This window comes from Choloepus didactylus, chromosome 16 (assembly GCF_015220235.1).
Source record: "Choloepus didactylus isolate mChoDid1 chromosome 16, mChoDid1.pri, whole genome shotgun sequence".
Taxonomy (NCBI): Eukaryota; Metazoa; Chordata; class Mammalia; order Pilosa; family Megalonychidae; genus Choloepus; species Choloepus didactylus.
The window spans coordinates 53716364-53743595 of NC_051322.1; the positions used below are offsets into that span (position 1 = coordinate 53716364).

The following is a 27232-nucleotide window of genomic DNA, read 5'->3' on the forward strand; positions in this document are numbered from 1 at the left end:
AAGAAAAACGAAGTGGGAGGACTTACACTCCCTGACTTTGAAGCTTATTATAAAGACACAGTTGCCAAAACAGCATGGTACTGGCACAAAGATAGACATATAGATCAATGGAATCTAATTGAGAATTCAGAGATAGACCCTCAGATCTATGGCCGACTGATCTTTGATAAGGCCCCCAAAGTCACTGAACTGAGTCATAATGGTCTTTTCAACAAATGGGGCTGGGAGAGTTGGATATCCATATCCAAAAGAATGAAAGAGGACCCCTACCTCACCCCCTACACAAAAATTAACTCAAAATGGACCAAAGATCTCAATATAAAAGAAAGTACCATAAAACTCCTAGAAGATAATGTAGGAAAACATCTTCAAGACCTTGTAATAGGCGGCCACTTCCTAGACTTTACACCCAAAGCACAAGCAACAAAAGAGAAAATAGATAAATGGGAACTCCTCAAGCTTAGAAGTTTCTGCACCTCAAAGGAATTTCTCAAAAAGGTAAAGAGGCAGCCAACTCAATGGGAAAAAATTTTTGGAAACCATGTATCTGACAAAAGACTGATATCTTACATATACAAAGAAATCCTACAACTCAATGACAATAGTACAGACAGCCCAATTATAAAATGGGCAAAAGATATGAAAAGACAGTTCTCTGAAGAGGAAATACAAATGGCCAAGAAACACATGAAAAAATGTTCAGCTTCACTAGCTATTAGAGAGATGCAAATTAAAACCACAATCAGATACCATCTAACACCGGTTAGAATGGCTGCCATTAAACAAACAGGAAACTACAAATGCTGGAGGGGATGTGGAGAAATTGGAACTCTTATTCATTGTTGGTGGGACTGTATAATGGTTCAGCCACTCTGGAAGTCAGTCTGGCAGTTCCTTAGAAAACTAGATACAGAGTTACCATTCGATCCAGCGATTGCACTTCTCGGTATATACCCGGAAGATCGGAAAGCAGTGACACGAACAGATATCTGCACGCCAATGTTCATAGCAGCATTATTCACAATTGCCAAGAGATGGAAACAACCCAAATGTCCTTCAACAGATGAGTGGATAAATAAAATGTGGTATATACACACGATGCAATACTACACGGCAGTAAGAAGGAACGATCTCGTGAAACATATGACAACATGGATGAACCTTGTAGACATAATGCTGAGTGAAATAAGCCAGGCACAAAAAGAGAAATATTATATGCTACCACTAATGTGAACTTTGAAAAATGTAAAACAAATGGTTTATAATGTAGAATGTAGGGGAACTAGCAGTAGAGAGCAATTAAGGAAGGGGGAACAATATTCCAAGAAGAACAGATAAGCTATTTAACGTTCTGGGGATGCCCAGAAATGACTATGGTCTGTTAATTTCTGATGGATATAGTAGGAACAAGTTCACAGAAAGGTTGCTATATTATGTAACTTTCTTGGGGTAAAGTAGGAACATGTTGGAAGTTAAGCAGTTATCTTAGGTTAGTTGTCTTTTTCTTACTCCCTTGTTATGGTCTCTTTGAAATGTTCTTTTATTGTATGTTTGTTTTCTTTTTAACTTTTTTTTTCATACAGTTGATTTAAAAAAGAAGGGAAAGTTAAAAAAAAAAAAAAGAAAGAAAGAAAAACAAAGAAAAAAAAAATGATGTAGTGCCCCCTTGAGGAGCCTGTGGAGAATGCAGGGGTATTCGCCTACCCCACCTCCATGGTTGCTAACATGACCACAGACATAGGGGACTGGTGGTTTGATGGGTTGAGCCCTCTACCATAAGTTTTACCCTTGGGAAGACGGTTGCTGCAAAGGAGAGGCTAGGCCTCCCTATATTTGTGCCTAAGAGTCTCCTCCTGAATGCCTCTTTGTTGCTCAGATGTGGCCCTCTCTCTCTGGCTAAGCCAACTTGAAAGGTGAAATCACTGCCCTCCCCACTACGTGGGATCAGACACCCAGGGGAGTGAATCTCCCTGGCAACGTGGAATATGACTCCCGGGGAGGAATGCAGACCTGGCATCGTGGGACGGAGAACATCTTCTTGACCAAAAGGGGGATGTGAAAGGAAATGAAATAAGCTTCAGTGGCAGAGAGATTCCAAAACGAGCCGAGAGGTCACTCTGGTGGGCACTCTTACGCACACTTTAGACAACCCTTTTTAGGTTCTAAAGAATTGGGGTAGCTGGTGGTGGATACCTGAAACTATCAAACTACAACCCAGAACCCATGAATCTCGAAGACAGTTGTATAAAAATGTAGCTTATGAGGGGTGACAATGGGATTGGGAAAGCCATAAGGACCACACTCCACTTTGTCTAGTTTATGGATGGATGAGTAGAAAAATAGGGGAAGGAAACAAACAGACAAAGGTACCCAGTGTTCTTTTTTACTTCAATTGCTCTTTTTCACTCTAATTATTATTCTTGTTATTTTTGTGTGTGTGCTAATGAAGGTGTCAGGGATTGATTTAGGTGATGAATGTACAACTATGTAATGGTACTGTAAACAATCGAAAGTACGATTTGTTTTGTACGACTGCGTGGTATGTGAATATATCTCAATAAAAAAAAAAAAATTTCAAAAAAAAAAAAAAAAAAAAAAGGAACTAACATGTTGCTGTTTACGTTCCTTTGTTGAGCCAATACCTTTATAAGCTTTTTAGCTTGTCTGTTTCCTTCTATTTCCATGAATGTATCTATTGCCTCATCTTGATTTACAAGCAAAACCTGGAAAGCCTACAAAGTAAGTGTTTTGTGATTTATCTATGAATAATACAGAAAACACTGCTGTTATTTTTGGTGAAGAAAATAAATTCTGTAGAGTTTATTTCAATCTACATAAAATGTGAATTTTAGTTTAAGGTTTGGGTACATTGTTTTTTTGGTGGGGACAAAAAAGATTTTTGTGGTATATTCTCTTTTCAAAAAGATTTGATTATCAACTTCACAATTATTCAAGATGAGAGCTTTTATTTCTTTTTTGTATGTGGATATAAAAAAAGACTTTTTATTTAAGGAGTTACTAAATGTAATGTTTATCCAGCTGATGCTTTTCATACTATATACTGTATGGCCCCTGACATTTTCAGGGTTTGTGTCATCGTTGTTGGCTTAAATGTAAATGAATGAATATAATTGGGAAAAAAAAAAAAAAAAAAAAAAGGAAAGAAAAAGAGAGAAAAAAAGGAAACCAAACACAAATTTTGGAGCTGCAATGTGCAGTGTCTGAAATGGAAAAAAAAAAAAAAAAAAAAGAAGTCTCACTAGATTCAAAAGCATATTTGAATAGGCAGAAGAAAGGATCAGCAAAGTTGAAGACAAGACAATTGAAATTATCCAGTGTGAGAGGCAGAAAGAAAAAATATGAAAAATGAACAAAGCATGAGGGACCTGTGGGACACCATCAAGTGTACCAGCATACACATCATTGGAGTCTTAGAAAGACAAAAGAGAGAGAAAGGTGTAGAAAAAGTACTTGAAGAAATAATGGCTGAAAACTTCCCAAATCTGAAGAAAGATATGAATATACACATCCAGGAAGCATATTTTGAAAGCAGTAAGAGAGAAAACACTTGCCACATACAAGGAATCCCCACTTAACATTAATGGTGGATATCTCATCAGAAACTCTGATGGGCAGAAGAATGTGGGATGGCATAGTTAAAGTCCTTAAAGAAAAACAACTGTCAACCAAGAATTCTATATCTGACAAAATTATATTTTGAAAATGAAGGAGAAATTAAGACATTTATAGATAATCAAAAGCTGAAAGAGTTGACTGCCAGAAGATCTGTCCTACAAGAAACGGGTAGGAGAAACTAAGATGGCGGCTAGGTGAGACAGGGCAAAAAAACACCTCCATGAAAAACACTAGATAAAAAGCAGAAAGTGACCCAGGATACCGGTTACAGCAATGCACCAGCTGGACAAGGTCTGCTAGTACCACAGGGGCCGTATATTTGGTGAAACCGGGAGTCTGCATTCTGAAACGAGTGACTAAGCTGGCTAGAAGACCGGCAGCCGTGCAGTGGTGTGGGGAAGCCAGGGGTTGGCGTTTGGAGACTGACTGGTTTTTTTACAAAAACAAAAAAAAAAACAACAAAAAAGGAAAAACCCAGGAGCGGCTGCAGTTGTAACAGTGGGAAGCACACAGTAAAACACAGAAAGAGGGGGCTGGGCCGGTCTCACAGTGTCTGGCCTGGAGGATAGCCCGCCGCAGATACCCTCGGGGCAGGGGAGCGGAAAGGAGAGCCAGAAGCAGAAAGAAACCCCGCGGCTAGCAGCTGGCTCCTCGGAGGACTGGATAAACTCCTGCCTGGGGCCGTGCCCACAGCCCAGAGCCCCGCCCATTGTCCCGGAGCTGGGAAGGAGGAAATGTGCGAGGAGGTGGGGGGTTGAGACGCCCCATTCGGTCATCTTTGCATCAAGCTGAGATCACCCCTGCACGGCATGGCCATCCGGGGCTTCCCTTGAGGGACGGCACGCACTGGTGACGTAGCACAGCATTTCCTTGGCAGAGGTCCTGGAGGGTCACGGCTGGGAGAGGGGGCCTGCTCGGAGAACCCAGGGACACTATGCCAAGTCTGGTGGTTTGTGGGACAGTGAGAGAGAGGGTCTGGGGCTGAACTGAAATGAAGCCTTAGACTCTTGCGGCGGCATTGAATCTCCAGGAACCTGGGGGATTTGAATATTAAAGCTGCCCTTCCTCCCTGGCCACCTGGACACATGCCCCACATTCAGGGCGGACGGCTCCAGCAACACACCCAAACTGAGTTCTCCGATTGAACCCCACAAGAATCATTTCCCCACACACCGTGGGGACAAGGTTGAGAACTGACTTGAGGGGTATGGGTGACTCACAGACGCCATTAGCTGATTAGTTAGAGAAAGCGTACGCCACCAAATTGTGTTTCTGAAAAATTAGACTGGTATCTTTTTTTTACAACTTGAAAGAACCCTATCAAGCAAAGCAAATGCCAAGAGGCCAAAAACAACAGAAAATCTTAATGCATATGTGTGCCGGTTTGAATGTATTATGTCCCCCAGAAAAAGCCATATTCTTTGATGCAATCTTGTGGGGCAGACATAATAGTGGGGATTAAGTTGGAAAGTTTGGATTAGGTTGTTTGCATGGAGATGCACCCCACCCAACTATAGATGATAACTGATGGGATATTTCCATGGAGGCGTGGCCTCACCCATTCAGGGTGGGCCTTCATCAGTGGAGACATATAAACGTGCTGACTCAGGGAGACGGAACTCAGTGCAGCTGTGAGTGACGTTTTGAAGAGGAGCAAGCTTGCTAGAGAGGAATGTCCTGGGAGAAAGCCATTGTGAAACCAGAACTTTGGAACAGACGCCAGCCACGTGCCTTCCCAGCTCACAGAGGTTTTCTGGACGCCATTTGCCATCCTCCAGTGAAGGTACCTGATTACTGATGTGTTACCTTGACTTTATGGCCTTAAGACTGTAACTATATTGCCAAATAAACCCCCTTTTTATAAAAGCCAATCCGTCTCTGGTGTTTTGCATTCTGCAGCACTAGCAAACTAGAACAATATGATAAAACCAGACGATATGGAGAATCCAATTCCAAACACCCAATTCAAAATATCAGAAGAGACACAGTTTTTGGCACAGTTAATCAAAGATCGAGGAACGAAAACATGGCAAAGGATTTAAAGGACATCAAGAAGACCATGGCTGGTTTGATGGGTTGAGCCCTCTACCATAAGTTTTACCCTTGGGAAGACGGTTGCTGCAAAGGAGAGGCTAGGCCTCCCTATGGTTGTGCCTAAGAGCCTCCTCCCAAATGCCTCTTTGTTGCTCAGATGTGGCCCTCTCTCTCTGGCTAAGCCAACTTGAAAGGTGAAATCACTGCCCTCCCCCCTACGTGGGATCAGACACCCAGGGGAGTGAATCTCCCTGGCAACGTGGAATATGACTCCCGGGGAGGAATGTAGACCCGGCATCGTGGGACGGAGAACATCTTCTTGACCAAAAGGGGAATGTGAAAGGAAATGAAATAAGCTTCAGTGGCAGAGAGATTTCAAAAGGAGCCGAGAGGTCACTCTGGTGGGCACTCTTACACACACTTTAGACAACCCTTTTTAGGTTCCAAAGAATTGGGGTAGCTGGTGGTGGATACCTGAAACTATCAAACTACAACCCAGAACCCATGAATCTCGAAGACAGTTGTATAAAAATGTAGCTTATGAGGGGTGACAATGGGATTGGGAAAGCCATAAGGACCACACTCCACTTTGTCTAGTTTATGGATGGATGAGTAGAAAAATAGGGGAAGGAAACAAACAGACAAAGGTACCCAGTGTTCTTTTTTACTTCAATTGCTCTTTTTCACTTTAATTATTATTCTTGTTATTTTTGTGTGTGTGCTAATGAAGGTGTCAGGGATTGATTTAGGTGATGAATGTACAACTATGTAATGGTACTGTAAACAATCGAAAGTACGATTTGTTTTGTATGACTGCGTGATATGTGAATATATCTCAATAAAATGAAGATAAAAAATAAAATAAAAAAATAATTAAAAAAAATTAAAAATAAATAAATAAAGAAAGAAGACCATGGCCCAGGATATAAGCGACATAAAGAAGACCCTAGAAGAGCATAAAGAAAACATTGCAAGAGTAAATAAAAAAACAGAAGATCTTATGGAAATAAAAGAAACTGTTGGCCAAATTAAAAAGATTCTGGATAGTCACAATACAAGATTAGAGGAAGTTGAACAACGTCTCAGTGTCCTAGAAGTCCACAGAAAAGAAAATGAAAGAACAAAAGAAAGAATGGAGAAAAAAATTGAAAAAATCGAAACGGATCTCAGGGATACGACAGATAAAATAAAACATCCAAACTTAAGACTCATTGGTGTCCCAGAAGGGGAAGAGAAGGCTAAAGGTCTAGAAAGTGTATTCAAAGAAATTGTTGGGGAAAACTTCCCCAACCTTCTACACAATATAAATACACAAAGCATAAATGCCCAGCGAACTCCAAATAGAATAAATCCAAATAAACCCACTCCGAGACATATTTTGATCAGACTCTCAAATACTGAAGACAAGGAGCAAGTTCTGAAGGCACAAGAGAAAAGCAATTCACCACATACAAAGGAAACAACATAAGACTAAGTTGTGACTACTCAGCAGCCACCATGGAAGCGAGAAGGCAGTGACATGACATATTTAAAATTCTGAGAGAGAAAAATTTCCAACCAAGAATACTTTATCCAGCAAAACTCTCCTTCAAATTTGAGGGGGAGCTTAAATTTTTCACGAACAAATGCTCAGAGAGTTTGCCAATAAAAGACTTGCCGTACTTCACATACTAAAGGGAGCCCTACCAACAGAGAAACAAAGAAAGGAGAAAGAAATATAGAGAATTTTAACAGACATATATAGAACCTTACATACCAAATCACCAGGACACTCATTTTTCTCTAGTGATCACGGATGTTTCTCTAGAAGGGACCATAAGCTGGGACATAAAACAAGCCTCAATAAATTAAAAAAAAAAAAAAAATTGAATATACTCAAAGCACATTCTCCAACCACAATGGAATACAAATAGAAGACAATAATTTTTTAATTGTAACTCCACTAGTTACTTCCTACATGATATAAAATACACAAACTCTAATGACAAATCAGTGGTTTTGAACTCAACGTAAAATATGTAATTTTAGACAACTATATAAAGGTGGCAGAATGGAGGAGTATAGGAACATAGTTTATATGTCCTATTGAAGTGAAGGTGGTATCAAAGAAAAACAAAATTGTTATGGATATAGGAGGTTAATTTTAACCCCCACAGCAAACACAAAGAAACTATCAGAGAATGTGACCACAGAGATGAATTGTAGAGTTCGGGTTAAGAGAAATGGGGGACGGTGCAATGGGGAGTTAAGAAATGAGTGTAGGGCTGCTGTTTGAGGTTAAGGGAAATTTCTAGTAATGGATGGTGGGAAAGAGCATTACAACATTCTAAAGGTGATTAATCCCACTAATGGAATGCTAGGGAGGGGGTGGAATGGGAAGATTTAGGCTGTATATATGTTTCCACAATTGAAAAAAAAAAAAAAAAAGTCTAAATAGATGACAATTGAATGCCAAGGATGAACCTGGATGGGATTGGAGGATGGAGGACAGGAGGCTCAAAGGAACACAGTTGAGACATAAAGAAAATGAAATACAGAATGTAAGCTTTGTATCGTTGTTGAATCTCTTGTACTTCTTAGCTGTGCTTAATGGGATTGCATAAAAGAATGTTGTTGTTCATGGGAAGTGTATATGTGAATTACAGTGTTTGTTCAAGGATGTGTGCAGCTAGCTCTCATATGTTCAGAAGGCAGAGCAATAGATGATGGATGATAGACAGGGAAGGAGGGAGGGAAAGAAATAGTGATGTGACAGCATGTTAAAGTTGGTGGATTGGGCTATCGGGGGAGGGAGATCAGGGTATGATGGAGCTCTGTGTATGGGGTTAGTATTGTTTTTGCAACTGTTCCTATAACTTTGAATTTATTTCAAAAGAAAAAAAAAGGAAATGGTAAAGGGAGTCCTTAAGGCTGAAATAAAAGGACACTAGACCGTAACTCAAAGGCATAAAAGAAATAAAATAAAGAACATTGGTAAAGGTAACTACATAGGTAAATTATAAAATCCCGTATTATTGTACTTTTGATTGGTAACTCTCCCCCCCCATATGACTTAACAGGCAAATGTGTAAAATAATATTTTAAATTTGTATTAAAGACATACAATGTATAAAGATATAATGTGAGTCAATAACAATATAAAGGGGGAGAAACAGAGATATTTAAGAGTAGGGAGTTTGTATACTACTGAAATGAGGTTTGTACTAGTCAAATCTGGTTATTAGTTTAAGACCATATATCCAGAATATATAAAGAACTCTTACAACTCAACAAGAAAAAGATAAACAACCCAATCAAAAAATGGCCAAGGATTTGAATATATATATATATATCTCCAAAGACATTCAAATGTCCAATAAGCATATAAGGAGCTACTCAACATCTTTATCCACTTAAGAAACAGAAATTAAAACTACAACGAAATACCACTTTACATCCATTAAGATAGTTATTACTTAAAAAAAAAAAGAAAAGAAATGTTGGTGAGGATGTGGAGAAATGGCAATATTTGTACATTGTTCTTGGAAATACAAAATGGCACAGCCACTGTGGAAAAGTTTGGGGGTTTCTCAGAAAGTTAAACAATTATTACATGATTTCTCTTACAAGAAATACTTAGAATAAGCAAATTCATAGAGACAGAAAGCAAAATAGTGGTTACCAGGGGTACAGGGAGGGGAGAATGGGAAGTTATTAAGAGTTTTCTATTTGTCAGTTTTCAATATGTCTACAACACTATTGTTCAAAAAATAAAATTGGAAGAAGAAATGAAAAACAATTCTCAAAAAATAATTTTATAAATTACAAATTTTATAAATGAAATCCTTTATTCTTTTTTTTCCCCGACCATACTTTGTTTCAAAAACAAACATCTTGAGAGGAAATCCTTTAAGTCTCTAAAATACCATGGTCAAAAACACAGTCAATTCTATGCATGTTCACAGAATGACTGGGGGCACTTAATCTATGTGATTGTCAAATAAAATTACTTTAAAAGATATCCAGTTCTTAAGAGATAGGTTGCCACAATCATATTTCTATACTCAGATTAGATTAAGCTCGTTCACAGGTATCCACGGAGCAAATTTTGAAGCATCCATGTTTTAGAAGAGGAAAACAAAATTATTCTTGGCTGCACAATTGCCTGGCTACTTATCTTAGAACCTGTCTACAGTATACAGCAGTCTCTTAATACTTCTGCACAGTTCTTGGTAATGAATGCAATTTTTAGAAATACAAGTATTCAGCCTTTGTAATGTCAGCTAAGCCTGGCAGCCAAGCACTAGCATTTCATTCTTCTCTTATAGCATCACTATTTGGAGACTGTGTAACACAGATGTGATCTTAACTATTGTAAATTATTACCATCAAAGGATTTCTGTAAGATTCTTACAGAATGGGCCCACCAACTCAGCTCTGGAAGAAAGTTAGTAATGCTTGTCACTGGCAGTGAGTGGCAATTTTGTTGTATACAGAAATTATCTATTTAAAGTTAATTCATTTAACTTTCCTTAGCCATAAATTAGACATACTGTGCTAAAGCTGAGTCTATATATGTTCACAAATCTTTCCTGCAAAGAGTTTCCTAAAATTAATTAAGTGTTTTACATGAAGTTTTAAATTAAATGGCTGGATAAATATACTATGTCTCAATACATCCACTTATATTCCCAGAAATATGTCATATGTTCATCAAACGACATGTACAAGAATGTTACAGCACTACTATTCATAATAGTACTAAACTGGAAACACTGCAAATGCTAATCAAGAGGAGAATAGATAAATTGTGGTAAATTCGTACAATGGAATACTATACAAATGGAAACTGCAAACATGGGTGAATATCACAAACGTAATGTTAAATGAAAGGAACCAGGAACAAAGAAGCACATACTGTATGATTCCATTTCTATTAAGTTCAAAAAACAGGCAAAGCTAATGAAATCAATATAGTGATTCCCTTAGAGGAGAAGAGTAGAGACTAGAAGTGGATAGGTTTTCTGGGATCTTCATAATGTTCTCTTTTTTTGATCTAAATACTCTCTAAATGGGTGTGTTCCTGCTGTGAAAATTCAGCAAGCTTGTGACCTGTGAATTTTTCTACTTCTATGTTATACTTTAATAAGAGAAAAATTGCTACAAAATAAATCTTGTCAGAGTAGGAAATTAACAGGAGGGGAGAATAAGGGGAAAAAAGAGGAAAGAAAATATGACAAAACTGTTAAACAGAAAAAATAAAAGAGAATTAATCATCTGGGTAAGGGACAAAGGGGTCACAGTTCATGTTTGTCATGTAACAAGCCTGAAGGATCCAGGGGAAAGAGTCACACTACAGCTGCCAGCACAGGGTTGAAAAAGAGGTCATTCTAACAGGATGCAGCAGAAGGCCTGAGGCAATGATATAAAGGAAACAAACTCCAAGGAACATTCAGTAATCCAACAGAAATGTCTTTTATATTTCACTCCTCAAACAGTGATTGACTTTCTAAAGTCAATCTTTCTTGAACCTGGATATAAGTATATAGCATTTTTATTCCTATGCTTATGATTTTGGAAGGTCCCTCATTAGTTTCACAATGACCTGTCAATTATCCATGGTAATGAAGATGAAAAGTGCAGAGCCAGAAAAACCCAAACCTTTCTTTTCACTATCGGTTTAATTTTTCTCCATCTCACTAAGTCCCTTCCTCAAAGTTGAGTAGGTCTGACTTATGGTCACAGTACATGGCCAGTGCTAATAATGTGTGTGGGGGATGGGGGGAGGTGATGAAGGGGAGGAGGTAGGAAAAGGGGGAGGAGGGGAGAAGGAGATGAAGGAGGAGAAGAAGAGGAAGAAGAAAAAGCTCCTAGGACAATGTACTGTTTATTTCGGAAACAGAGGGTTTTCCCACCAGTTTTTCTATGTGAGGATATTATTTAACCTGTATTCTTCACCTAGATGAGAAGACAGTAAAATTAAATGGATGATGAAATTCAATGAAGATAAAAGAAATAATCACTTACCAAATGCACAACAGATGTTCTAGGCAGCCTAATCAAACTGAAATACTAACACTCTAAAACTTCCAGATCAATTAAGTTAGCCTATATTAATTTGTTACATTATATCATTAACCAAACTTTCTTATTTTTACAATGAAACTTTTGAGGAACTCTTCCGCTTTAGTTAAGAAAAAAAGAATCATCATCCGATACCAATTCAGAGAAACACCACCATGAAGAATGACACTAATTAAAAATTACCAGCCTTCCAAATTTTTATCCCCTCAACTTAATAGAGCGGTATTGTAAGCAAAACTTTTAAAGCTCCTCTACTTCTCTTCCCACATTTCCTTCTAAATTAGATTTCTGCTATATAAGTCAGAAGCAGAAACAACAACCTTATGAACCCAGGGGCTTCATGAGTTCTACTGAGGTTCTCAGTGACTTCATGCAGGCCTCTGTTTCCAGGAGTCACCAACCAAAGTGACTTAGCTTCATGCTAGTCCATGCTCTGATTCAATTCAAAAGTTAAGTGGGTTACTGGGTACCTTCAATGGACAAGGAACTGTGCTAGGCAGCAAAAGATGTATACAAGAGAACTGAACAATGGTGAACAATGGTTATCTCATCCATAAGCAAACTAACTCAGGCAAATTAATTTGTCTGTACCTCAATTTCCTAACCTGCAAAGGGAGAATAGTAATAGGAATTTATCTCAAAGGGTTGCTTTGACAATCAAATGAGAATTGTGCCTGACCTATAATATGCACTGTATCAATGATGGCCCTAATTATCATAATTAATTCATTACTCAGTTAGGAGGTACTGAAGATTTTAAACAGGAAACAGTGCAATCCTAGTTCCAGATTTTTCTCCCTATCCCCTACTTAAAACTAATTAAACTTTCTTGCCCATGTCCTATTCTGTCAAGTTCTTGCTAAATGATTGGCTAACAAAGAAATAATTTGTTCTGATACACCTACCTTGTCCCTTCTGGTGAAATTTTTTAATTTTAGTGGAGCCTTCAAGGTCTAAAGCTAAAAGGAAGACTAAGAGGGTATTTCAGACATGTTCAGGCAGATGAAGGATACATTTTGGGACAGGAAGTTTTTCTAAGTTCTCTCAAATCAAATAGTGGAGGAAGTTGCTGCTTTATGGAGCCAACTAAGCTTATAAATACTGCTTCTAGAAGCTAAAGTCAATCTGAATCATAAGACTAAGAAAAATACAAATGTGTCCCTGAATTTTAATAGTTAACCAAGCACAAAAACTTTATAAACTTTATATATAAAAATATGTATTTTATAAAATTTATATATAAACTTCACTTATTTTAAATAAAGAGAAGAATCGAGAGGCAAAGATTTACTCCATTTCTCAGACTCGGAGACCAGATTTTATACTAAGTCCTTACCCATGCTGTATGACAGCTCTTTGAGGATGACACAAGTCTTTTAAATTTTAAGGGGAAACAAGGACTAGACATGAGGAACAGGAGGTAGAATGAAGATCTGGCTTCAGAACAAAAATCCAACTTCTTCTAAAGCTTGGGAGTAAGGATAAATAAGAGTCCAAAAACACTGAAAATCTATACTCAAAAGACCTGAGCTTCTGGGCCTTCAGGCGAACAGAGCAGATAACATTGAGATTCAAGACTGACTGCCCTCTGCTGGTCAATAAGCAGAACTTTTACAGCAACAGCTCTGATCTCACCTTTGTCACCTTTATTTTATCCCTTGAGTTATTTAAGAATACTGACAACCCTGTAACTTCTGTCCTAGCACTTTGTCACTCCTAAGTATTGTGTTTCAACAGTCTTTTACAAAAGTAAACTGTGTATATAGACTAATGTGATACTGAAATCATGGGTTTTGAATTCTAATTCTAGTTCTGTAATTATGAGAGCTATAGCTCTCATAAGCTATGAGGAGAATATGCTGAACAAGTTTGTGTTAAGTTTTTCTGTGAGAGATCACACTATCTTCTTTGTGACTGATTCTTGTAAAACATTTTGAAAATATTAATGCTTAATAATACCCAAATACCGAAGCTAAAAGTGTCGTAAGTGTCCTACTCTAATAAAAAATGCACAATGGGAGAAATAACTCTTTTGAGGCAGAGGCAGAAGACAAGCAGATATTTGATCAAGCATATTTGATTACTTCTTGTTTTACATATACTTTCACAAAACTCAATGATTTCATTTCTAGGAATATTTAACAAATAAAGCAGGCTCTATACTATACTAGTATAGCTTCAAACAAGAAAATTAAACTTTCTATCATTGCATGATCCCTAAATTCCCTCCTTTTCAGACTTTCTGCAGATCTTGGAAGAGTTGGATGGGAAGGAAAGAACCAAGAGATGGAGAAGGTTGGCCACTGTTGCATATACACATATATATGTTAACATATTTAAAGTTACCATTGTAAATTCCATTTTAATAATCAATTTTATTTCTTTCTGAAAAATACAGAAAAAGATATTTTCACTATGTTACAAATTGACATCTTTGTGAAATGTTACTTTAAAAACCTGTGAAGGGAGGCAAGGCAAGCAAAGGGAATGTATTTTACATCAAATTTTCTATAGGATAGTAGACAATGGTTAAATAATACCATATTATGGGCTTTGGGCCTCATAATTCAAGATCCTGCTACCATTTTTAGTATTAAGCCAAATACATCTGGGGGGGGCGGGATTGAAAGGTAAAGTCCTTTGATGGCTTATTTGTAAACATTATCCAGCCTTTTAACAACTATTTCACTTACCCACCCCCACCAAGCTACCACCAGATAAGATCTGTTCAAAAGGCTATTTTCTGCCACTTTCTCCAAACACAGAGAAAGTGCTTCAGCCCACCAAGTAATGCAACACAAGTAACAGCAAATTACCAAATATTCAATACAAGCAACAGTAAATAACCAAATAAACAGTCATCTCTGAAAAGCAGTAACTTGATTACTTCCAATGGCCAAGTTGAAAAGCCCAGGTCAGGACTGTGCTATTTACAACTATGGTTATTTTTTTAAAATCTTACATTGAGACACTTATAAAGGTCTCTAAAAACTCAAGTAAATTATGTCCGGAGATCAGTTTTATCTATTATTTTATTAAAACTTTTTCAAAGAACTGCAAACTAAAGATTTTTCTTTCAGACCACCTTTGATTTTATCCTTGGAGAATTGTGAATGTAAAAAAAAAAATACTTACAAAATCAGTAAGGGTTGCTGTGCCTTGCAACTAAAGGTGGAGTTACCAATATAATTAAATGTATTACTAGCAGCTTTGTTTAAAATTAATAATTTTATAGTTGGTGAGTTGCATACAGGTTGATGGAATAGGCTACTCAAAAGAAATATGGATTTACAGGAAAAATGAAAGAGCACTGGAAACAGTAAACAAGTGGGTAAATATTAAAAAGTGTTTTTACCTTTTAAAATTATTTAAAAGACATATAGGGAAAGAGAAAGCCCCAGAAGCCAGAAGCTGAAAGCAAAGAAACCCCGAAAAAAAAGAAGAAAACAGCAGACACTGTCATGTGCCTTGCCATGTGACATAGGAGGCCAGGATTGCTGGCAGCCTGCCTTAAGAAGGCAGCAAAGTTATGGACTGAATCATGTCCCCACAAAGACGTGTTCAAATTCTAATCTCAGGCCTGTGGATGTGAACTCATTTGTAAATAGGAACTTTGAAGATGTTATTAGTTAAAGTGGGATCAGGGTGAGCCTTAATCCAATATGATTAGAGGTCACATTAACAGAGGAAATTTGAACACAGGAGTAGGAGATAAGACCAGGAAAGGGATGGCCACATGACAGACGCAGAGACTGAGGCATGAACTGCCGACAAGCCACCACCAGAATGCTACAGACTTCAGAGAAAAGACTGACCTGCTAACACCTTGATTTTGACTTCTACCCTCCAAAACCATAAAAGAATTCTGTTATTGTTGAGAAAGAAGCGAGGTCTCAGCTGGATGACTCTAAGAATGTTTGCAGTTCTGGATTTATTTGAAATTTGGCCAGAACAAGTAAGCACACCCTTTGGAAAATTTGCACCTAAAGAAGTACCCCAATAATCCTATCTGGGAATGCTGATAATCTCCTCTTACATCTTCATTCTGCAATTTGTGACCTGGCAAGCTCATGAGACTTGAAAACTCATATGCCAGAATTATACGGATTCCATTTCTGCCACTCTGTAGCTATATAAATCTGAACAAGCTATATTACTACTCTAAATTTGTTTCTTCAACTTTATTTATTTATTTTTTTTTAATTTATTTTTTTTTTTCTATTCAACATGATTCCTTTATTGGAGATGTTTCTTCAACTTTAAAATGAGAATGACAGTATCTATATAAAAGAGACAAAGGGCATTATGAGGATAAAAATATTCAACCTGTGTCAAGAACTCTTTTTTTTTTTTTTTTCCCCTGAAGAATAAACTTAGTGAGTGAAACTTTTATAGAGTCTCAGATAGGGATCCAAGTATTTTTTAAGGTTTTCAGGACTAATGTTGACTTGGGCCAATCATACTGTGGTCACTTGACAAATCTAGCTGAAGCTTGCATAGGAGTAACCTCCAGAACAGCATCTTAACTCTATTTGAATTCTCTTAGCCCCTGAAACCTTGGTTTGTTGACTTTCTTTTCCTCCTTTTGGTCATAAAGGCATTTCTCAACTCCTCGATGCCAGGGACAGGCTCATTCCTGGAATCCGTGTCCCACATTGCCAGGGAGATTCATTCATCTGAGGGATCCTGTCCCACGTTGGGGGGAGGGTGATGAATTTATTTGCAGAGTTAGGCTGAGAGAGAAAGTCCACATTTGAGCAATAAAAGAGGGTCTCTGGAGGTGACTTTACAGAGAAGTCACTCTACCATAGAGACTACTTTAAAACTGTAGTCTGAATTTAGAAATATAAACCTGATTTTCTGTTTCCCCTGCTCCTCAGCTGAAATCTGTCTGTAACTATATCTGTATCTTAAAATCCCAAGGCTTTTTGTTTAAAACAATATGTAGATTTACTGTAATTTATGTTTAAGCCCAAATTAAAAAACAGTAGAAGGCAGCCTATAAGATTGCTTTTGATGATTCTTGCCTTCTGGTATTCATGCATCCCTTCAATCCTCTCCTACATTGAATGGCTGAACTGGTTAGCCAATAGGATATTGTGGAAGGGACAGTGCAACTCTGAACCTGCTCATAAAAGACACTGACATTTTCTTCTTGCTGTCTCTTGGATTAATTGATCAATAGAAAACCACTGCCATGTTGTGAGGACATTCATGTGACCCCTATGGAGAGATCCACATGACGAGGAACTCAGGTGGCCAACAAACAGCCAGCACCACTTTGTCAGCCATGTGAGTGAGCCACCTTGGAAGCAAATCCTCCAGCTACAGCCAAGCCTTCAGATGATGGACCCTGGCTGATATCTTGGCTGCAACCTCACTGAGAATCCTGGGCCAGAAGCACCCATCCAAACCACTCCCAAATTCCGGTTCCATGGAATTGTATGAGAAAATAAATATGTATTGTTTCAAGCCTCTAAAAAAAAAAAGAAGAATACAGCCAAGTAATGTACTAACGAGGTTATAACATACATGGCAATAATAATAACACATGCCATGGGAAGGGGATGTTTAATAAAATTAAACAATTAAAAAGTTTCTTGCATTATATGTGTAGTAGTGTTATATTAATTCAAGTGTTGATTACAGTTAGTTAAGGATGCATACCGTATTTAAAAATGGATATATACAGCAACCATTAAAAAAAAAAAACAGTGGTATACCTAAAAAGCCAATAGAGGATATAGAACGGAATACTAAAATACAAGATGATTCACTCAAAAGATGACAGGAAAGGAGAAACAAAAAAACAGGGACGACAAATAGAAACGATAGCAAGATGGTAGACAAATTCATAAGGGATACTGGTCTATACTTTTCTTGTGATATCACTGTCTGGTTTTGGTACCAGGGTTAAAACTGGCCTTATAGAACAAGTAATGAGAAACCCATATCTAACATCATACTAAATGTCTGAAAGCATTCCCCCTAAGATTGAGAACAGGAAGAGGATGTCTGCTTTCACCATTTCTATTCAATGGGTAGTTGAGGTTTAAGCTAGAGCCATCAGGCAAGAATATGGAAGGGAAAAAAAAAAAAGCATCCAGATTTGGAAGGAAATAAAACTACCTCTACTTGGAGATGGTATCATCTTGTATGTAGACAAGCCAAAGGAGTTCACAAAAAAAACTGTTAAAATTAATAAATGAGTTAGCAAGACTGTAGAATACAAGATCAATATTAAAAAAAAGTTGTATTCCTATACACTAGCAATGAGCAAGCTAAAAATGAAATTAAGAAACAAATTCCATTAACAATAGCATCAAAAATAATAAAATACTCAGGAATAAATTTAACAAAAGAAATGCAAGACTTATACACTAAAAACTACAAAACACTGTTGACAGAAATTAAAGAAGACCAAATGGAAAGACATATTAATATTGTTAAGGAGACAATGCTACCCAAATCGATCCACACATTCAATGCAATCCCCATCAAAACCGCAGGTGCCTTTTTTTTTTTTTTGCATAAGTTGGCAAGCTGATCCTAAAATACATATTAAAAAACAAGTACTCAGAATAGCCCAAACAATCTTGAAAACAAAGAACCAAGTTGGAGCATTCATGTTTCCTGATTTTAAAACTTATTACAAAGCTATAGTAATCAAGAAAAAGTGGTAGTGGCATAAGGATAGACATATACAACAATAGAATAGAATTGAGAGTCCAGAAATACGCTCATACATGTATGCCAACTGATTTTCAAAAAGGGTGTGAAGACCATTCAATGGGGAAAGAGTAATATTTTCAACAAATGGTTCTGAGACAACTGTATATTCACAGGCAAAAGAAAGAAGTTGGATCCCTTCCTCATACCACATATAAAAATTAACTCAAAATGGATCAAAGACCTAAACATAAGAGTTAAAACTATAAAACTCTTAGAAGAAATCATAGGTGCAAATCTTTGTGACCTTGGATTAGGCCATGGTTGCTTAGGTATGGTACCAAAAGCATCAGCAACCAAGGGAAAAAAAATAGGTAAATTGGACTTCATTTCCACAAACTAGATATATGAATGGCCAATAAGCACATGAAAAGATGTCAACATCATTTGTCATTAGGTAAGTACAAAACAAAACCACAATGAAATATCATTTCACGTCCACTAAAATTGCAATAACAACAACTGATAATAATAATAATAATAAAAAGGGCAATAACAGGTGTTGGTGAGTCTATGGAGAAACTAGAGCCCTTATACATTGTTAGCAGGAATGTAAAATGGTAAAGCTGCTGTGGAAAGCAGTTTGGCAACTCTTCAAAATTAAACATATATTTACCATACGGAGATATACCCAAAAGAACTGAAAACATCACCCAAAAGCTTGTACGTGAATGTTTACAGCAGCACTATTCATAATACCCAAAAGGTAGAAACAACCCAAATGATCATCAGCTGATGAATGGATAAACAAAATGTGCTATAACCATAAAATGGAGTATTATTCAGTTGTAAAAAGGAATGAATACTGATAAATGTTACAACATGGATGAACCTGGAGAACATTATGCTAAGTGAAAGAAGCCAGAAACCAAAGGCCACATACTTTAAAATTTCATTTATATAAATGCTGAGAATAGGCAATTCCAGAGACAGAAAGTAAATCAGTGGTTACCAGGGGCAGAGGGGCAATGACTACAAATCAGTTTGGATTTCTTTTGGGGTGATAAAAATGTTCTAGAATTAGATAGTGGTGATGGTTGATTACTAAAAACTACTCAACTGAACACTTTAAATGGTGAATTTTACGGTATATGAATTATATCTCAACCAAAGAACAAAAAATTGGCACATGCTGATAAATCAAAACAAACAAATCACTTCAAATAAACACCTCAAAATCAACCTATATTTATATACTCTTCTTTTCAAAACTTATGGAATGCTTGGGAAAAATGCATAAACTGGACTTAACAATGGTGCTCTAAGTACCATTAGAAGGTATCAATCACTGCAAGGATACATAACACAGTCAGATTCTCTCTTTTTCTTTTTTTCCATTTAATGGGGGCAAATTTTGCAGAGAAACTATCATTTAAACTATGGAAAAGTATGCTTAACAATGCAGTTACCAACCACTTTTGTCATAAATACTAGTTTGTTGTTAATTAACATTCATTTATCACTTTGGAAAACCTTCTAAGACTTGACTGATACTTACTACTGGTAATCCTATATAACATAAATAATTCATGCTTTTCATAGTCACTAAAAGTATGAACCAAATAGCTGCATAAGAGGCTGAAACAAACAGCTACTAGTACAAATTTAGATGTACGAATATCATAACTTGCCATGTAGATGAGTACTATTTAAGAAACCTAAGGAGACAAAATTGAACACTTTTGTGCATCAAAGGACTTTGCCAGAAAAGTCAAAAAGTAGACTACGCAATGGGAGACAACATTTGGAAACCACATATAAGGGTTTAATATCCAGAATACATGAAGAGATCCTACCACTCAACAACAAAAAGACAAAAAAAAAAACAATTAAAAATGGGCAAAAGACATGCAGACACTGTTCTGAAAGGGAAATACAAATGGCTCAAAGACATATGAAAAGATGCTTAACTTCATTGGCTATTAAGGAAATGCAAATCAAAGCCACAGTGAGATATCATCTCACACCTACTAGAATGGCCATTATATTTAAAAAAAAAACAGAAAATTACAAGTGCTGGGGAGGATGTGGAGATTCATATTTATTCACTGTTGATGGGAGTGTAGAATGGTGCAACCACTCTGGAAGGCAGTGTGGTGGATTCTCAGGAAACGAAGTATTGAACTGCCGTATGATCCAGAAATCCCATTACTAGGTAAAAACTTGGAGGAAATGAAAGCTAGAACATGAACGGACATTTGCAAACCGATGTTTATAGTGGCATTATTCGTGATTGCCAAGATTTGGAAACAGCCCAAATGTGTATCAATGGATAAGTGGATAAACAAACTGTGGTATATACACATGATGGAATACTATGCAGCTGTAAGACAGAATAAAGTCATGGAGCATATAACAATGTGAATGAACCTTAAGGATGTTATGTTGAACAAAATTAGCCAGAAACAAAAGGAAAAATACTGTGTGGTCTCAGTAATATGAACTAACATTAATGAGCACACTTTGAGAGTTAAAGCTGAGAACACAGGTTATCAGGAGATAGAAAGAGGGTAGAGATCGGGTATTTGATGCTGAAGGGGTACAGAATGTTCAACAGGATTGACTGGATAGATCCAGAAATGGATAGCACAATGCTGTGTGATGATAGGACAATACTGCAACTACACTGAACAAAGATGACTGTGAGTATAGTATGGCTGAAAGAGAAGGTCAGGGGCATGTAGGACACCAGAAGGAAAGACAGAAGATGAAGACTGGGACTGTATAACTTAGTGAATCCTAGAGTGGTCAATGATGGCAATTAAGCGTACAAATATAAAAATGTTTTTACATGAGGGAGAACAAATGAGTGTCAACCTTGCAAGGCACTGATATTGGGCAAATACAGTCAATGCAAACTAGAGTCTACAGTAAACACTAACATAGTAATATGCTTCCATTAATTGTAACAAAGGTAGTATACCAAAGCTAAAAGTCTGTAAGAGGGGGATATAAGGGAGGGATATGGGATTCTTGGCACTGGTGTTCTTGTCTTACCTTTTTATCGTATTTTATTTTCTTTTTTCTTTTTTTTTAATTCATCATTTTTTTTTTTTTCTTCTTTTTTCTCCTCTTCCTCTTCCTTTGTGGAAGAAATGGAAATGTCCTCATATAGATTGTGGTGGTGAATGCATAACTATGTGATTATACCAGGAACCACTGATTGTTTACTTAGGAGGGAATGTATGTATAGTGTGTGAATAAACAGAAAGATACAAGTGCTGGAGAAAATGTGGAGAGGGATGTACCTAATCACTGTTGGTGGGGAAGTAGAATGGTGCAGCCCATCTGGAGGGGACTGTGGTGGTTTCACAGGAAGCTAAGTATGGAGTTGCCATATGGTCCTGCAACCCTGTTACTGGGTATATACTTGAAAGAACTGAGAGCACGGACACAAATGTACACTTGCATACTGGTGTTTATGGTGGCAGTATTCACTATTCTCAACGGATGAAGGTGGCCTAAGGGTACACTGCCTGATGAAAGGAATGGGTGTATTACCCCGTATAGCAAATGTTAAAGAGGCTGAAAAAGAGATCAGACTTCAATTAGAGATATGGATGAAAAGGACGTGGTCAGAAATAAGATAAATCAGATACAAAGGGTAAAGGACAATACTGACGAAGTTTTAAAACTTCAGCATCTGTTTGAGACCAAAGGAAGAGATGATTATTAGGTGCAAAATCTATCTTTTCCGTAGCATAGTCTATAATTTAAGTTGTATGATCAGTTTATTCAAACACCATAATCACATGGAACTTCAAATAGGGAGTGAGATCTGGTTGGTGTGTACAGGTTAGTGTGAAGCCTGATACATCCCAGAGTAGATGGGCAGAGAATAATAATGCATTTGCAAAGTCCCCTTTGGGAATGGGGAAAAATTGGAAATATTAAACTTCCCCACCTGGGGAATAACTGATATTCGTACAAGCACTGTGGACTACCAATTTAAAAGGCTAAGCCCTCGATCTTGGGGCTTGCTCTTTTGAAACTAATTACTACAAAGGAGAGGCTAAAACTACTTATAATTGTTACCACCAGAGAACCTCTTCTGTTGCTCGGATATGGCTTCTCTCTCTAAGCCAACACTGAAGGTAAATTCACTGCCCTCCCCTCTACAAAGGACATGACTCCCAGGGGTGTAAATCTCCCTGGCAATGTGGGACATGACTCCCGGGGATGGGCCTGGACCTGGCATCATGGGATTGTGAAAGCCTTCTTGACCAAAAGGGGGAAGAGAAATGAAACAAAATAAAGTTTCAGTGACTGAGAGATTTCAAATGGAGTTGCGAGGTCATTCTGGAGGTTATTCTTACGCATTTTACAGGTATCCCTTTTTAGTTATTAGTATATTAGGATAGCTAGAAGGAAATACCTGAAACTGTTGAACTGTAACCCAGTAGCCTTGATTTGTCAAGTCAATTATATAACTATAAAGCTTACACAGTGTGACCGTGTGATTGTGAAAACCTTGTGACTCACACTCTCTTTATCCAGTGTATGGAGAGATGAGTAGAAAAATGGGGACAAAAATTAAATGAATAATGGGGGTGGGGTGGGATGTTTTGGATGTTCTTTTTTGTGGGGAGCCGCTTTCCGGGTTAGGGCCTAGTGGACACGCCGCGACCTGCTCCAGAGTAGCCCCCGCCCATCGTTTGAGCCAAGATGGCGCCCGTATCCTGCTTCCGCATATGACGCATGAGGCAGCGGTTGCTGCTAGCCTATTGTACACGCTTGCGTACTGCCAGCACATTGGTTGTAACTATTGTATATAAGAAATTACCCGGGCTAGCCTCGGGGAGACAGCCCACAGGGAGCCGTGCCTGACGGCCGCATAGAGGTTGTTCTCCCACGGGGTATAGGGCCTCGTGTGGAATATGTAACAGAGAAAATTTTCTTCCTGGCTCCAGTAAAAGGCTTGCATTCACTGCCATTGCGTACCTCAAGTGTCAGTTTGTCTGCGTCTCTCCCTCTTTCCCTCTGTTCTCCTTGCCGGCCGAGGACAGGACGCGCGGGACCGAGCGAGAAGGCGCCGGACAAGTGGTGGCCCGTACGGGGATCGAACCCGCGACCTTGGCGTTATCAGCACCAAGCTCTAACCAACTGAGCTAACCGTACGGGGCACATACCTTTCGCCTCGCTCCTTTTTCACTGCAGCGGACTTCCCGCGCCTGATCAGAGCGAGAAGGTGAGTGTTTCTTTTACGTGAGAGTCAGGGCCCGTGGGTTCTCAGGCGGTCCCGGGGACTCGGAAGAGCTCTCCGAGTGGTTAAAGTACAGCGCCGACTGCAAGCATGGGGCAGTCTGGAAGTTCGCCTTTATTGGCTCCTTTAAAAACCCTCCTGAAGCAGAGGGGTATCTCAGTTAAGAAAAGCTCCCTACAGAGGTTTCTCGATGATGTTGAAATTTTTGCCCCTTGGTTTCCCTCCACCGGCAGCCTCAGTCTGCCCTCTTGGCTGAAGCTTGGTCACGATATAGACCGGGCGCGTCAGACGGGCGTTTGTCTGGATCCAATTCTAGTCCCTATATGGGAGACCGTCCGCGCGGTCCTTGAACTGGAGTCGACTACAGGCCTAAGTCCGTCCTCCGCCTTGCAAGAGGTACGGCACGCTCTCCAAGAAACCCAGTCGGTGTCATCTGCGGCCGGCTCTCATAAAGGCAAGCAGCCAGAGTTGAGTGGTGGTAGCTCGGACACCTCTGCCTCAGAATCGGGTAGTGATGACGGTGAGGGAGCGGAAGCGCCTCCATTAATTGCTTGGGAGGAGCCTCCCGCCCCACCCACGCGGCCTTCCGCCCCGCCGGCTCCTGTCGCCGCGTCACAAAAAACGCCGCGGCTTCCGGTGGGCTGGTTGAGCGGCTCCGCCAAAGGCCCTTGCCGAGAGCTCCCACTAGTGCCCGAATCCGATAATCACGATGGTCCGCCTTTGCGGGACCCGGAGCCCCTTGCAGGCGGGCCGGGGGAGGGGCATCCACAGCCGTATCCCCCACCTGAATACTCAGGCCCCCTAGACCCCATACCATCAGAATGTGGAGGGAGGCATTTCTGGAAATGGGTCCCCTCTTTCACCTTTAGGCCTTTCGGTATACTAGGTGGGTACCAACCACTTAAGCCAGAACCATCCCCAGAAATGTACCCGGTTATTATTAACCACCAAGGCAACAACCAATATGAAGCATATGATTACAAACTTTTGAAAGAGCTAAGGCAGGCCGTCCATCAGTACGGCCCCAATGCCCCTTATACCCTGAACATGGTTGAAAACCTCTCCGCCCTAAATCATACGCCCGCAGATATCGTTCAGTTAGCCCGTGCTTGTTTGCCACCAGGCCGATTTATAGATTGGAAAGCGTGGTTTGAAGAGTTAGCTGAGGAACAAGCGGCTAGGAACGCAGCGGGAAGACATGGCGCGTGGAATACAGACATGCTGTTGGGGAGGGGAGCCCATGCCCAAAATCAAACGCGGTTCCCTCAAGAGGTCTATGCCCAAATCTTCCGTTGTTTCGTGGGAGCTTGGAAAAAGCTGACAGGTGAGGGAGAGGCTCAAGCCTCGCTCAGTAATATTCATCAGGGCCCCACAGAACCTTTTGTGGACTTTGTAGCCAAAATGCAAACTGCAGCCGAGAGAATTTTCTCAGATCCAGGGGTGGCAGAGACTGTAGTTAAACAAATGATATTTGAACAGTGTAATAAAGAATGTAAAGTTATTTTAGCACAAAACAGAGGAAAACAGCTGACGGACTGGGTTCGGCTTTGCAGAGATGCTGGCAGCCCGTTAACTAATGCAGGTCTAGCTGCCATGCTAGCCAACTCCTTGCAAGTGTCTGCAAAGAAATCTAAAGAACTAGAAATGAAGCCCAGAGGATGTTATCATTGTGGCCAGCTGGGACATATTAAGAGGAACTGTCCCAATAAAGGTCAACCACCTGCCACTCCACAGTTTGGTAGACCATATGCAGCAACCAGGCTATGTGGCCGTTGCCACAAGGGACCTCATCGCGCAGAAGACTGTAGGTCAGCCTTCGATGCGCAAGGTGTGCGCCTTTCTGGCCGTCCTGAACAGGACCCAAAAAACGGGCAGGGGGGGTCCACCCTTTCGGTGGGCCCCCCTGCATGCCATCCGGCGACACGAAGCCCGCCCAAATTCGCGCATCCCCTGGGTCAGCGGGACTGGACCTCTGTGCCACCTCCAGACTCGTACTGACCCCCTCCATGGGTGTCCAGTTGGTAGGGACCTCCTTTAAAGGGCCCTTGCCAGCAAAGACTGTTGGGCTCATAATAGGGAGAGCATCCACAGCCCTAAAGGGACTAAGTGTCATACCAGGTGTTGTGGATTCAGATTTCACAGGTTACGTCCAGATTATGGTACAATCTCAGCAAGGTACGCTGGTCATTGCAAAAGGTGACAAGCTGGCACAGCTCTTGCTCTTACCCAGCTTGCATACACTCTTTCAGAGTAGACCCAGACAGAGAGGAGATAAGGGATTTGGGTCTTCAGGAGAAGTTTTTGAGGGCTTCCATATGTCTCTGGAGTCTCGACCCATGCTGACTATCAAGGTACAAGGCAGATCTTTCCTAGGCCTGCTAGATACCGGGGCCGATCGGTCAATTATGAGACAACAGGACTGGCCCTCTACCTGGCCGACGTGCAAGGCGGAAGATATCATCAGAGGAATAGGCCAGGTTTCGGCACCCATGCTGAGTGCCGCTGCCCTTCATTGGGCAGACGAAGAAGGACACCAAGGTAGTTTTCAGCCATATGTATTAGCCCTGCCTGTTTCCCTGTGGGGAAGAGACATTCTTACCCAGATGGACGTTACCTTGACCAGTGGTTGCTCCCCAACCTCTAAGCGATTGTTAAAAGGAATGGGATATGTCCCTGGCAAAGGCTTAGGAGCCTCGTTACAGGGACGTGTAGAGCCCATACAAGCTACCTCCAACATTGTCAAGCAAGGCCTGGGTTTTTCCTGGGGGCCACTGAGGGAATGTTCCCACCCACACCCATAAAGCTAAAATGGAAGACCAAATCTCCGGTTTGGGTGCCTCAGTGGCCCTTATCACGGGAAAAGCTCTCCGCATTACACACTCTGGTGTCAGATCAGCTAAGAGAGGGCCACCTCATTCCCTCCACATCACCTTGGAACACCCCTATTTTTGTTATAAAGAAAAAATCAGGCAAGTGGAGGTTGCTGCACGATTTAAGAGCCATCAATAATTGCATGGAGCCTTTAGGGCCCGTTCAGATGGGGTTGCCCCTCCTTTCGGCCCTGCCAGAGCGTTGGCCTGTTATCATCTTAGATATCAAAGACTGTTTCTTTTCTATCCCACTTCACACAGAGGATACCCAAAAATTTGCTTTTACTGTGCCCTCTCTAAACCAAGAGGGGCCCTGTCACCGCTTTGAGTGGACAGTCCTGCCCCAGGGCATGACCAACAGCCCTACCATGTGTCAGTTGTATGTCGCTGCACAGTTGGCCGATACCCGGCAGCAATTCCCCAAAGTAAGGATCCTTCATTACATGGATGATATCTTGCTGACTCATGAAAGCCCAGATCTCCTTAACGCTGCACTATCACATTTGGTTCTTGCACTTAGAGAGGTCAATCTTGAAATAGCCCCAGAGAAGATCCAGATGACCGAGATTGTCACCTTCCTGGGAGCAAAACTTACATCTACTCAAGTCTCCCCCCAAAAGGTGTCTCTCAGGTTAGATAAACTGAACACCCTCAATGACTTACAAAAACTCATGGGAGATATAAATTGGGTTCGCCC

At 39.8% G+C, this 27232-nt stretch overlaps 1 protein-coding gene and 1 non-coding gene across 3 annotated transcripts in view; both read right to left on the reverse strand.

Annotated features, from left to right (window-relative positions):
• Positions 1 to 27232, reverse strand: part of TAF4B (TATA-box binding protein associated factor 4b) — a 197223-nt gene that overhangs the window by 36565 nt on the left and 133426 nt on the right. The gene's annotated exons all lie outside the window — the stretch shown is intronic.
• TRNAI-GAU lies at positions 23507 to 23585 on the reverse strand. The gene has a single exon. It is a non-coding gene; the product is annotated as a tRNA-Ile (tRNA).